The sequence below is a fragment of the Bison bison genome, unplaced genomic scaffold (genome assembly GCF_000754665.1).
Source record: "Bison bison bison isolate TAMUID 2011002044 unplaced genomic scaffold, Bison_UMD1.0 scf7180017864479, whole genome shotgun sequence".
NCBI classification, from domain to species: Eukaryota; Metazoa; Chordata; class Mammalia; order Artiodactyla; family Bovidae; genus Bison; species Bison bison.
In genome coordinates, this window is record NW_011495039.1 from 5,840,695 (window position 1) to 5,855,146 (window position 14,452).

Here is a 14,452-nt window from a genome sequence, read left to right on the forward strand (position 1 = left end):
TACACACTGTCAGTTCTATGTCTGTATTAGCCACTAGACTGCGCTGTGCTTAAAGGTAAAAAACATGGAATATTTACCTTTAGGTCCACAACACTTAGCACAGTGCCCGGTACATAAAAGGTGCCCAATAAAAGCTTACTGAGTACATGAAAGGAGAGAAGAGAGTAATGTTTAAAAGTGCAAAGGCGTATGAAAGTCATGGAATGACAGGTATGTTTGTATTTGTGAATGAGTTTGTGTGTGTGCATATGTGTGCTTCTTGCACAACTTGTTAGAGATTAAATAAAGATGCCCCCGAGGACAATTACAACAGTTTTATTACCTGAGAGGGCTTGGGGTGTCAATCTGAAACTCAGGAAAAAGTCAGCAGAAGAACGATAAACTATTGTGGACAGGGTAAAACCATCACAATCACTTGTGAACAACAATAAAAAGGAAATGCTAATATACTCCCACTAGTATATTCTGAAATAATCATCTAAATAACCTCCTATGAAGTTTTTCATTAAAAACACACTTCTGTAATCTAAGTAATGTAGATGATAATTTCAACAAAGAGGGTTAGAGTCCTATGAAATCAAGTTTATCTTTAGAAGTAGATTTTAAGAAAACTGAAATGATTGGTACTAGTAAATATTGAACAGATGTTGCCAGAAGCAGGGCCCTGGATAAAATTAAATTTTGATACCTGATGTCAGTGAAAAAGGGTGGGGTCATGGGTATGATTTTTGCAAAATTTATACATTTGCTTTCTAAGCTGTAATGTGTAGCTTCCTTTTAATTTCATGAAGAGCTGAACAGTTTTGATGACTGTTAAGTGTGCCTTGAATTTAGATATAATAGGTCATATATTTTACAAAAATACTAGATGAGACTTTGGAAGTGCAAATCTTATTCTTTATTCAATGGAAACATTCCCATTAAACAATTTGTTTTAGTCCCTAGAATTAAGTCTATTTGGAAGATAATGCCTAAAGAGATAATAGATAATAATCTGTGTATATAATATGCACGTTTGTAAGGTATAAAGTACCCCATGATGTTGTAACATCGGGGTGCTAATATCCTGGAAAGACTTAAAAATACATCAATAGCAAATAATATATAGTCTGTTCTCTAATACTTAGGAGATTTATGAAATTTGAAAAATACACAAAACCTTATAGATATTTTGTCTCAATATCCTAACTCTTTTATATGAAGAAACAGAGTTTAAGGAAGATTAACAATTGGTTGATGGCACAATTGGGACAAAGTTCAGATCTTCTTCACTCCAGGCCTCTATGTTTTCCCCCTCTCCTTTTCATTGAATTCAAAATCTGTATTCATTATACTAACACTAGATATCCATACTAAAAATACCTTGGCTTTTACACACAAGCAAAACGACTTTTTAAAATTAAAGTCTAAATTTTACTATAGACGTATGAACTTTTAACAGAATTAACAAGTAAAGAATAAAGAAAATAAAGTTTCAGCTGTTGAAGTAATTGCTTCATTAGAGTAACAGATGCAGAACCAGAAATAACGTTAGCTTAGACTTAAAACTAAGCAGAGAATTGATATTAATAAAGGTTTCCCAATATATATTTAATTGAGCGTCCCCCTCCAAAACAAGCACAAATTTTTCATAATAAAGAGGTTCATACTACAAGATATTCCAGTACTATAATGGGTATAAAGAAATGAATGCTACAATATCGCATCCAAGGTTATACAGAAGCTGAGTTGACTTATTAGTGGGCCTCTCTGGGTTGAAAAGCTTGGAAATTTCAATAGTGTGCTTAGTCGCTCAGGCGTGTGTGACTTTTTCAACTGTAGCCCTCAAGCCATGGGATTCTCTAGGCAAGAATACCGGAGTGGGTTGCCATGCCCTCCTCCAGGGAGTCTTCCCCACCCAGGGATTAAACCCACTTCTCTGTCTCCACTGAAGGTGGATTCTTTACCACTGGTGCCCCCTGGAGGTATGGCTAAAGTGGGCTTCCCAGGTGGTTCAGTGGTAAAGAATATGCCTGCCAGTGTAGGACACAAAGAGACATCGGTTTGATTCCAGGTCTGGAAGAGTCCCTGGAGGAGGAAATGGCAACCCACTCCAGTATTCTTGCCTGAAAAAATTCCATGGACAGAGGGCCTGGTGGGGTACAGTCCATGGGATCGCAGAGAGTCAGACACAACCAAATACACACAGCAAGACAGAACATGGCTGAAGTATTATATGTCTATCCTTCCAACTTCCCCGAAAGGCCACATAAACTCACAAATTTCTTTATCTCCTTTCTTCCCAAATTAAAGATTTTTGAAATAGCCTTGAAAGCAGAATTTAGAATTTCAAACCCACAAAAATGTTACGGTTGGGGTGTATTTAATCTTGGTAAACTGTTTCAAATATCTGAGTAGGTATTTGGTTTTATTTGGGACTAAAAGCAGATTTAAAACCAGAAAAACTCATCAAGAAGTTTAACAGCTGCTTCAAATAAATTTTGGCTGAAAAATTTTATTATAAAAACAAGATTAAAAAAACAGCATATGACAAAATATTATATATACAATTATTTTCTACCACTGAAATTTTGGAAAGCTTATGAAAGCATCTAATTTCAGTCTTCAAATATTAAGTATTCTACATATTTCTATCTTCTTCCAAGAAAGAAAATTAAAATTTAGTCACTTCCTTTAGCTGAAAGAAACTTCCAGGCCAATCTTTGTTCTCAAATTCCCCCTCTTGTTGCAGGAACAATTAATAACCTGTTTTGAGCAAAGTTATATGGCTCTCTTCTCTCTTTCTGACTTTAAAATAATTTCCAAGAATTTGGCTTCAAGAAAATTATCTTCAGGCTCTTATCCAGTAAGAGTCACTAAGTCATTTATTATGTACTTGGTGCCCTAACTGCAGAGCAAACTATCTTATAGCATCAAGTATATAAAATAAGGTCCAAGTTTCTGATGTCAGAACAAGACTTTTTTTATACAGTTTTACATCAGTTGGCTCATCAAAACTCTATAAATAATGAAATGGGCAAAGATTCTGAGCATATTTCTCTGGGATGTTGAGTTCATTGAGATGAAAACCTAAACCTTACTTATTGTGTGTGTGTGTGGTGTGGGCTCAGTTGTGTCCGACTCTTTGCGACCCCGTGGACTGTAGCCCACCAGACTTCTCTGTCCATGGAATTTTCCAAGCAAGAATACTGGAGTAGGTTGCCATTTCCTATTCCAGGGGCTCTTCCTGACCCAGGGGCTGAATCTGCAACTCTTGCTTCTCCTGCACTGGCAGGCGGGTTCTTATCACTAGTGTCATGTTTGACTACCGTACTCACTGCTTCATGCCAACTCTAGAGACCAGACACACAGTTCTGCTCGATAAACAGTGAATGTGGAAGGAGTGAAGCCTTCCTTACTGGTTCTGGATCTGTGGTGTCATCTTCAGATAACGGTCTCTAGTAAGGACTGGCTCACAGACATCATTTAGTGTTTCCTTCTTTTAGCTCCCTTGCATGCTGCAGGCCACATAAAAAAGTTTTGCAGCTGCGAATTTTTCTATTCTGTAATTAGGTTATAAATCCTAAAATGATCATTGTTCTTCCTACAAGGCAAATTAAAAGCTGGCTCTTTTTCTTCTTGATTTTAAGAATGTTAAGTTCTGCATTTACTCTGCTTCTCAATAGAATATGTTTGTATAGTTAGTAGCACCTTCGGCCACCCTGTCAATCCTATTGTTATTCACTTCACCCAGGAGGAAGTACACACCTGCTTCAATTTTTTCTGGGGCTAGTCAGCTAGACTGGGGCTATTCTTTTTCTTTCCATTCCTTCTGTTCTTACTAGATACCACTGACACTTAGACTGCCTGATCCAACCTGTGTTTCAAACCCATCTCTCCCCTGCCCACCACAGCCACAGGACAGTGAAAATTAAAACTCAATTTCTCAGCATTTCTTTCAGCTGTGAGTAGTCATGCATCGCAGCTCAGGCCACTGAGGTGAAAAGCTAATGAACAGTTCTGATATTCTCTGCTCCCTTGCTACCTTCTTTTGCCTGGAGCATGTGCAGTAGAGTGGCTCCCTTCTAAACATGAAGGTTAAAATCATAAGCTAAGGAAGCCAAGGCAGAAAGATGTAACATGCCCACAACACTGACCATCTTGCGCAACCACGGCACCAGCCTTAGAGGATCTATCATAACTTTTTATGTAAGAACAAATAAACTTTTTCACTGAAATTTTGGTTTTATATGTTGCTAAACACATCCTGACTGATATACTGGAATAATATGTATTTGATATTGGGGTCAATAACATTAGGATAACTTCCAAAAAACAGTTACAATTGATTTTTTCTTTCCAATATGTAAGGCAATAGAGGAAATATCTCAGTAAGATAATTTTGTAAGAAAAGGCTGTTTCCTTTGCTTTGTTGAATAAATGTACCAGAAATATGATCATAATCCTCATTTATCTGAAATAGTACCTGTGGGGCTTCTAAACACAGGAACTCAGGAATTTATTGAGAATCACTTCAGTGGATTATCATATTCACTTCTGTATTCAATCCACTGTAATATGCTATTTTGGTTGAAATATATATATATATATATATATACATACATACACACACACACACACACATATAAACCTACCTCATACTCATGGTTGAAGAAGGAAAGAATATTTTAACACTAGCTTCTTAAAAGTTAGTTGCACCTACACTGCTGGTGGGAATGTAAATTGATATTGCCACTATGAAGGACAGCACAAAGATTCCTTAAAAAACTAAGAGTAAAACCACCATGCTGCTGCTAAGTCACTTCAGTCGTGTCTGACTCTGTCCGACCCCATAGATGGCAGCCCACCGGGCTCCCCTGTCCCTGGGATTCTCCAGGCAAGAACACTGGAGTGGGTTGCCATTTCCTTCTCCAATGCATGAAGGTGAAAAGCAAAAGTGAAGTCACTCAATCGTGTCTGACTCTTCGCGACCACATGGACTGAAGCCTACCAGGCTCCTCCTTCCATGAGATTTTCCAGGCAAGAGTACTGGAGTGGGTTGCCATTTATGACCCAGCAATACAACCTCAAGTCATATATCCTGAAGAAACCAGAACTGAAAAAGACACATGTACCCCAATGTTCATTGCAGCACTATTTACAATAGCTAGAACATGGAAGCAACCTAGATGTCCATCAACAGATGAAAGGCTAAAGAAGTTGTGGTACATATATACAAAGGAATACTACTCAGCCATAAAAAGGAACACATTTAAGTCAGTTTTAATGAGGTGGGTGAACCTAGGGCATATTATACAGAGTGAAGTAAGTCAGAAAGAGAAAAACAAACATCATATACTAACACATATATATGGAATTTAGAAGGATGGTACAGATTAATCTATTCACAGAGCAGCAATGGAGACACAGACATAAAGAACAAACTATGGAAAAGGGTGGAGGAGAAGAGGGTGAGATAAATGGAGAGATTAGCATGGATGCATATACACTAACATATGTAAATAGATAGCCAATGGGAATTTGCTCTATGACTCAGAGAACTCAAATGGGGGCTCTGTAATAACCTAGAGGAGTGGGAACGGGCAGGAGACTCAAGGAGGAGGGGACATATGTACACCTATGGTTAATTCATGTTGATGTATGACAGAAATCAAACCAATATTGAAAACTAATCATCAATCAAAAATAAATAATTTTTTAAAAGTTAGTTGCAATATGGAATCTGAAACTATGAGTGAACTTTTCCTATTCTGTTAGTTTAAAGGAATTTATTGCACTTTGGATGGATCTTTCATCCAAGCATAACTTTATATGATCATTCTCTGGTTGTTTAGAAAATACTGTTTCAATGAGCTATATAGTTCTTCCAAATGTAAACCCATTCATCATGTAACATTTAAAAAAAAATCACATTCTATAACACTAAATTAACTTTATCAGATAAGTCTTTAAGTACTGGCAGACTGTGTTAAGCTTGAATTTCAATGCAAGAATAGTCCAAGTTCTTGTCCTTAAAACAATCACCATTCTTTGTATACTTTAGGTTTGTTTCCTATTGTGTCATAGAAAATATTAAAAACACATGAACTCAAGGACTAAGATTTGATAAAGCAATCTCTGTTGCTTCTTTATGGACATTCTAAAGCAAATATTTTTATTTACTTTATTTATATAATTTACTTTATAGTAAATAAATATATTAATTTACTTTATATATATAATATATATTCTTTATTTATTTGTTTGGAGTGAGTAAGTGGTAACAAAGAATACAAGTAACAATGGGTACAGTTTTCTGCAACTATTTCGATTCACACTAAGGCACTAGAAGTTTTACCTGCTATTATTTTTGAAATATCAGTGCTACTGTCACACTATGAAAAAGGTAAATAATCTCTTAATATTATTATGAAATAGTTTTTGACTCCAGAGACAAGCAGGGATACATACCACATTTTGAGCACTACTGCCATTGTTTTTGTTGTTGTTCACGTCGCTAAGTCACACCTGAGTATTTGCAACCACATGGACTATAGCCTACCAGGCTCCTCTATCCTCCACTGTCTCCCAGAGATTGCTCAAATTCAGGTCATAGCTTTCCTTCCAAGGAGCAAACTTCTTACTTTCATGGCTGTAGTTATCATCTTCAGTGATTTTGGAGCCCAGGAAATCAAAGTCTGTCACTGTTTCCATTGTTCCCCATCTATTTGCCAAGAAGTGATGGAACTGGATGCCAATGATCTTAGTTTTTCGAATGCTGAGTTTTAAGCCAGCTTTTTCACTCTCCTCTTTCACTTTCATCAATAGGCTCTTTAGCTACTCTTCACTTTCTGCCATAAGGGTGGTGACATCTGCATGTCTGAGGTTATTGGTATTTCTCCTGGCAATCTTGACTCCAGCTTGTGCTTCATCCTGCCTGGCATTTCACACGATGTTCTCTGCATAGAAGTTAAATAAGCAGGATGACAATATACAGCCTTGACATATTCCTTTCCCTATTTGGAACCAGTCTGTTGTTCTTGTCCAGTTCTAACTGTTCTTTCTTGACCTGCATACAGATTTCTCAAGAGGCAGGTCAGGTGGTCTGGTGTTCCCATCTCTTTCAGAATTTTCCACAGTTTGTTGTGATCTATACCATCAAAGGCTTTGGCATAATCAATAAAGCAGAAGTAGATGTTTTTCTGGAATTCTCGTCCCTTTTCTATGACCCAATGGATGTTGGCAATTTGATCTCTGGTTCCTCTGTGTTTTCTAAATCCAGCTGGAACATCTGGAAGTTCATGGTTCACATACTGTTGAAGCCTGGCTTGAAGAATTTTGAGCATTAGTTTGCTAGCGTGTGAGATGAGTGCAATTGTGCGGTAGTTTGAGCATTCTTTGGCATTGCCTTTCTTTGGGACTGGAATGAAAACTGACCTTTTCTAGTTCTGTGGCCACTGCTGAGTTTTGCAAATTTGTTGGCATTTTGAGTGCAGCCCTTTCACAGCATTATCTTTTAGGATTTGAAATAGCTCAGCTGGAATTCTATCACCTCCACTAGCTTTGTTCGTAGTGATGCTTCCTAAGGCCCACCTAACTTTGCATTACAGGATGTTTGGCTCCAGCTTGGTGATCACACCATCATGATTATCTGGGTCATGAAGATCTTTTTTGTGTAGTTCATCTGTGTATTCTTGCTACCTTTTCTTAATATCTTCTGCTTCTGTTAGGTCCATACCATTTCTGTCCTTTATTGAGCCATCTACCTTTGTATCTCTAATTTTCTTGAAAAGATCTCTAGTCTTTCCCATTCTATTGTTTTCCTCTATTTTTTGCATTGATTGCTGAGGAAGGCTTTCTTATCTCTTCTTGCTATTCTCTGGAACTGTGCATTCAAATGGGTATATCTTTCCTTTTCTCCTTTGCTTTTCATTTCTCTTTTCTCAGCAATCTGTAAGGTTTCCACAGACAACCATTTTGCCTTTTTGCATTTCTTTTTCTTGGAAATGATCTTAATCACTGCCTCCTGTACGATGTCCCAAACCTCCGTCCATAGTTCTTCAGGCACTCTGTCTATCAGATCTAATCCCTTGAATCTATTTGTCACTTCTACTGTATAATCATAAGGGATTTGATTTAGGTCATACCTGAATGGTCTGGTGGTCTTCCCTACTTTCTTCAATTTAGGTCTGAATTTGGCAATAAGGAGTTCAATGTCTAAGCCACAGTCAGCTCCTGGTCTTGTTTTTGCTGACTGTATAGAGCTTCTGACAAAACGTGTTCCACTGGAGAAGGGAATGACAAACCACTTCAGTGTTCTTGCCTTGAGAAGCCCATAGAACAGTATGAAAAGGCAAAAAGATGGGATACTCAAAGATGGACTCCCCAAGTTGGTAGGTGCCCAATATGCTACTGGAGATCAGTGAAGAAATAACTCCAAAAGAGTGAAGAGATGGAGCCAAAGCAAAAACAACGTCCAGTTGTGGATATGACTGGTGATGGAAGTAAAGTCTGTTGCTGTAAAGAGCAATATTGCATAGGAACCTGGAATATTAGGTCCATGAATCAAGACAAATTGGAAGTGGTCAAACAGGAGATGACAAGAGTGAACATCGACATTTTATGAGTCAGTGAACCAAAATGGACTGGAATGAGTGAATTTAACTCAGATGACCATTATATCTACTACTTTGGGCAAGAATCCCTTAGAGGAAATGGAGTAGCCGTCATAGTCAACAAGAGTCTTAAATGCGGTACTTAGATACAATCTTAAAAATGACAGAATGATCTCGGTTTGTTTCCAAGGCAAACCATTCAATATCATAGTAATCCAAGTCTATGCTCTGACCAGTAACGCTGAAGAAGCTGAAGTTGAATGGTTCTATGAAGACCTACAAGACCTTCTAGAACTAACACCCAAAAAAGATGTCCTTTTTATTATATGGGACTGGAATGCAAAAGTAGGAAGTCAAGAGATATCTGGAGTAACAGGCAAATTTGGCCTTGGAGTACAAAGTGAAGCAGTCATAGGCTAACAGAGTTTTTCTAAGAGAATGCACTGGTCATAGCAAACACCTTCTTCCAACAACACAAGAGAAGACTCTACAAATGGACCTCACCAGATGGTCAATACTGAAATCAGATTGATTATATTCTTGCAGTCAAAGATAGAGAAGTTCTATGTAGTCAATAATGTAAGGAGTATATGCTAACATTTGGAAAGGCATTATGAAAAAAATTATGTTTTTTACCACCAACAAAGATTAACTATTATTGATATCTGACATATTTTCTCAATATAATAAGCTTTTAACCTATCATTTAAAATTCTCTCAAAACATAATTTTTGTTGGTTGTCAATTATTCTGATTTGAAGTGATATAATAATTTACTGACAATTTCTATAGGCTTAGATAATCAAGTTTTTTCTATTATAGGTATTACTGCCAACACTGAATATAGATGTATGTTCTGGCTATTATTAGGTGTTATCAGTCATTTTTAAATTTCAGTTTCTGATTTAGATGATAAATATAATAAACATCATAATTTATCAAAATATATACTAATACTTAAATATTATATTACAAATTATTTAATATAACATAACAATATCAATTAGATGATCAGATGGATATAATATTTCACTGTGACTTTAATTTACATTTTCTTCATAGTGATATTCAGTAAGTTTTTCATATACCTATTTGCCATTCATATATATTCTGGTATATGTTATTAAAATTTTTCATATACTGTTCTTTTTCATTTTTCCAAATTAATTAATTTTTTATTGAAGGATAATTGCTTTACAGAATTTTGTTGTTTTCTGTCAAATCTCAACATGAATCAGGTATACATATTCATTTCAACATGAAATAGGTATATATATTTCCCCTCCCTTTTGAAACTCCCTCCCATCTCCCTCCCCAAAACCACCCCTCTAGGTTGATACATAGTCCCTGTTTGAGTTTTCTGAGCCATACAGCAAATTCCCATAGGATATCTATTTTACATATGGTAATGTAAGCTTCCATGTTATTCTTTCCATACATCTCACCCTCTCCTCCCTTCTCCCCATGTCCATAAGGCTATTCTCTATGTCTGTTTCTCCACTGCTGCCCTGAAAATAAATTCTTCAGTACCATTTTTTCTAGAATCCATATATATGCATTAGAATATGATATTTATCTTTCTCTTTCTGACTCACCTCACTCTGTATAATAGGTTCTAGGTTCACCCACCTCATCAGAACTGACTCAAATGCACTCCTTTTTATGGCTAAGTAATATTCCGTTGTGTATATGTACCACAACTTCTTAATCCATTCATCTGTCGATGGACATCTAGGTTGCTTCCATGATCTAGCTATTGTAAATAGTGCTGCAATGAACAATGGGATACAGGTGTCTTTTTCAATTTTGGTTTCCTAAAGGTATATGCCTAGGAGTGGGATTGTTGGGTAATATGGTGGTTTTGAGTTTTTTTTTTAAGGAATCTCCATACCGTGGCTGTATCAATTCACATTTCCATCAAAAGTGCAAGAGCATTTCCTTTTCTCCACACCCTCTCCAGCATTTATTGTTTGTAGACTTTTTGATGATGGCCATTCTGACCAGTGTGAGGTGATATCTCATTGCAGTTTTGATTTGCATTTCTCTAATAATGAACAATGTTGAGCATCTTTTCATGTGTTTGTTAGCGATCTGTATGTCTTTGGAGAAATGCCTGTTTAGATCTTTTTCCCACTTTTTGACTGGGTTGTTTGCTTTTCTGGGATTGAGTTGTATGAGCTGCTTGTATATTTTGGAAATTAATTCTTTGTCAGTTGTTTCATTTGCTATTATTTTCTCCAATTCTGAGGGTTGTATTTTCACCTTGCTTATAGTTTCCTTTGCTGTGCAAAAGCTTTTAAGTTTAATCAGGTCCCACTTGCTTACTTTTGTTCTTATTTCCATTACTCTAGGAGGTAGGTGTTAGAGGACCTTGCTTTATGTTATTGAGTGTTCTGCCTATGTTTTCCTCTAAGAGTTTTATCGCTTCTGGTCTTATATTAAGGTCTTTAATCCATTTTGAGTTTATCTTTGTGTATGGTATTAGAAAGTTTTCTAATTTTATTATTTTACATGTTGCTGTCGAGTTTTCCCAGCACCATTTATTAAAGAGGCTGTCTTTGCCCCATTGTATATTCTTGCCTCCTTTGTCCAAAATAGGAAAAGACAATGGCACCGCATTCCAATACTCTTGCCTGGAAAATCCCATGGATGGAAGAGCCTGGTGGGCTGCAGTCCATGGGGTCGCTAAGAGTCGGACACGACTGAGCGACTTCACTTTCACTTTTCACTTTCATGTACTGGAGAAGGAAATGGCAACCCACTCCAGTGTTCTTGCCTAGAGAATCCCAGGGACGGGAGAGCCTGGTGAGCTGCCATCGATGGGGTCGCATAGAGTCGGACATGACTGAAATGACTTAGCAGCCGCAGCAGTCCAAAATAAGGTACCCATAGGTGCATGGGTTTATTTCTGGGTTTTCTATCTTGTTCCATTAGTCTGTATTTCTGTTTTTGTGCCAGTACCATACTGTCTTGATGACTGTAGCTTTGTAGTGTAATCTGAAGTCAGGAAGGTTGATTCTTCCAGCTCCATTCTTCTTTCTCAAGACTGCTTTGGCTATTCAGGGTCTTTTGTGTTTCCATATGAATTGTGAAATTTTTTGTTCTAGTTCTGTGAAAAATGCCATTGGTAATTTGACAGGTATTGTATTGAATCTCTAGATTGTGTTTAGTAGTATAGTCATTTTCACAATATTGATTCTTCCTACCCAGGAACATGGAATATCTCTCCATCTGTTTATGTCATTTTTGGTTTCTTTCAATAGCACCTTATAATTTTATATGTACAGTTCTTTTGCCTCCTTAGGTAAATTTATTCCTAGATATTTAATCCTTTTTGTTGCAATGGCACATGGGATTGGTTCCCTAATTTCTCTTTCTGATTTTTCATTGTTAATATAGAGAAATACAAGTGATTTCTGTATATTGATTTTATATCCTGCAACTTTGCTAAATTCACTGATTAGCTCTAGTCATTTTCTGATACTATCTTTAGGGTTTTCTATGTATATATAGTATCATGTCATCTGCAAACAGTGAGAGCTTTACTACTTCTTTTCTGATCTGGATTCCTTTTATTTCTTTTTCTTCTCTGATTGCTGTAGCTAGGACTTCCAGAACTATGTTGAATAATAGCGGTCAAAGTGGACACCCTTGTCTTGTTCCTGATCTTAGAGGAAATGCCTTCAGCTTTTCACCATTGACAATAAGGTTTGCTGTAGGCTTATCATATATGGCCTTTACTATGTTGAGGTAGGTTCCTTCTATGCCCATTGTTTGAAGAGTTTGGTGCTGAATTTTGTCAAAGGCTTTTTCTGCATCTATTGAGATTATCATATGGTTTTTATCTTTCAATTTGTTAATATGGTGTATCACATTGATTGATTTGCGTATATTGAAGAATCCTTGCATCCCTGGAATAAACCCAACTTGATCATGGTGTATGAGTTTTTTGATGTGTCGCTGAATTCTGTTTGCTAAAATTTTGTTGAGCATTTTTGCATCTATGTTCATCAGTGATATTCACCTGCAGTTTTAATTTTTGTGTGTTGTCTTTGTCTGGTTTTGGTATCAGGGTGATGGTGGCCTTGTAGAATGAGTTTGCAAGTGTTCCTTCCTCTCCAATTTTTTGAAAGAGTTTTAGAAAAATAGGCATTAGCTTTTCTCTAAATGTTTGATAGAATTCTCCTGTGAAGCTATCTAGTCCTGGGCTTTTGTTTTTTGGGAGATTTTTGATCACAGCTTCCATTTCAGTGCTTGCAATTGGATTGTTCATAATTTCTATTTCTTCCTGATTCAGTCTTGGAAGATTGAACTTTTCTAAGAATCTGTACATTTCTTCTAGGTTATCCATTTTATTGCCATATAGTTGTTCATAGTAGTCTGTTATAATCCTTGTATTTCTGCATTGTCTGTTGTAACCTCTTCTTATTCATTTCTAATTTTGTTGATTCTTTTTTTCTTGACGAGTCTGACTAAAAGTTTGTCAATTTCGTTTATGTTCTCAAAGAACCAGCTTTTAGTTTTATTAATCTTTACTATTGTTTCTTTCATTTCTTTGTACATATTTCTGCTCTGATACTTATGATTTCTTAGATTCTATTAATGTTGGGGGTTTTTTGCTCTTTTTTTTCAGTTATTTTTGGTGTAAAGTTAGTTTGTTTGATGTTTGTCTTGTTTCTTGAGTTAGGATTGTATTCCTATAAACTTTCCTCTTAGAACGGCTTTTGCTGCACCTCACAAGTTCTGAGTGATCGTGTTTTCATTGTCATTTGTTTCTAGAAATGTTTTGATTTCCCTTTTGATTTCTTCAGTAACCTGTTGGTTATTTAGAAATGGATTGTTTAATCTCCATGTGTCTGTATTTCTTACAGTTGTTTTTTTTCTTGTAATTGATATCTAGTCTCATAGAGAAGATTTGTGGTCAAAAAAGATGCTTGATACAGTTTCAATTTTATTAAATATACTGAGGTTGGATTTGTGACCCAAGATGTCTATCCTGGAGAATGTTCCATGTGCCCTTGAGAAAAAGGTGCATTCTTTTTCATTTGGATGGAATGTCCTGAAGATATCAATGAATCCATCTCACATAATATATCATTTCAGACTTGTGTTTCCTTATTAATCTTGTGTTTTGATGATATGTCCATTGGTGTGAGTGGGGTGTTAAAAGTATATTATTATTTTGTTACTGTCAATTTCTCCTTTTATGTCTGTTAGTGTTTGTCTTATGTATTGGGGTGCTCCTCTGTTGGGTGCAAAAATATTTATAATTCTTATGTCCGACTCTTGCATTGATCCCTTGAGCTTTATGTAGTGTCCTTCTTTATCTCTTATAATCTTCTTTATTTTAAGATCTATTTTGTCTGATATGATGATTGCTACTTCAGCTTTATTTTGCTTCTCATTTGCATGGAATATATTTTTCCATCCTCTCAGTTTCAGTCTATATGTGTCTTTCGTTCTGAAGTGGGTTTCTTGTAAATAGCGTATATATGAGTCTTGCTTTTGTATCCATTCAGCCAGTCTGTGTCTTTTGGTTGGAGCGTTTAATCCATTTACATTTAAAGTAATTATTGATATATATGTTTTTATTGGCATTTCCTTAATTAATCAGAATTTATTTTATATCCATTCAGCCAGTCTTTGTCTTTTGGTTGGGGCATTCAACCCATTTACGTTTAAGGTAATTACTAATAAGTATGATCCCGTTGCCATTTACTTTATTGTTTTGGGTTCGAGTTTATACACCATTTTTGTGTTTCCTGTCTAGAGAATATCCTTTAGTATTTGTTGGAGAGCTGGTTTAGTGGTGCAGAATTCTCTCAGCTTTTGCTTGTCTGAAAAACTTTTGATTTCTC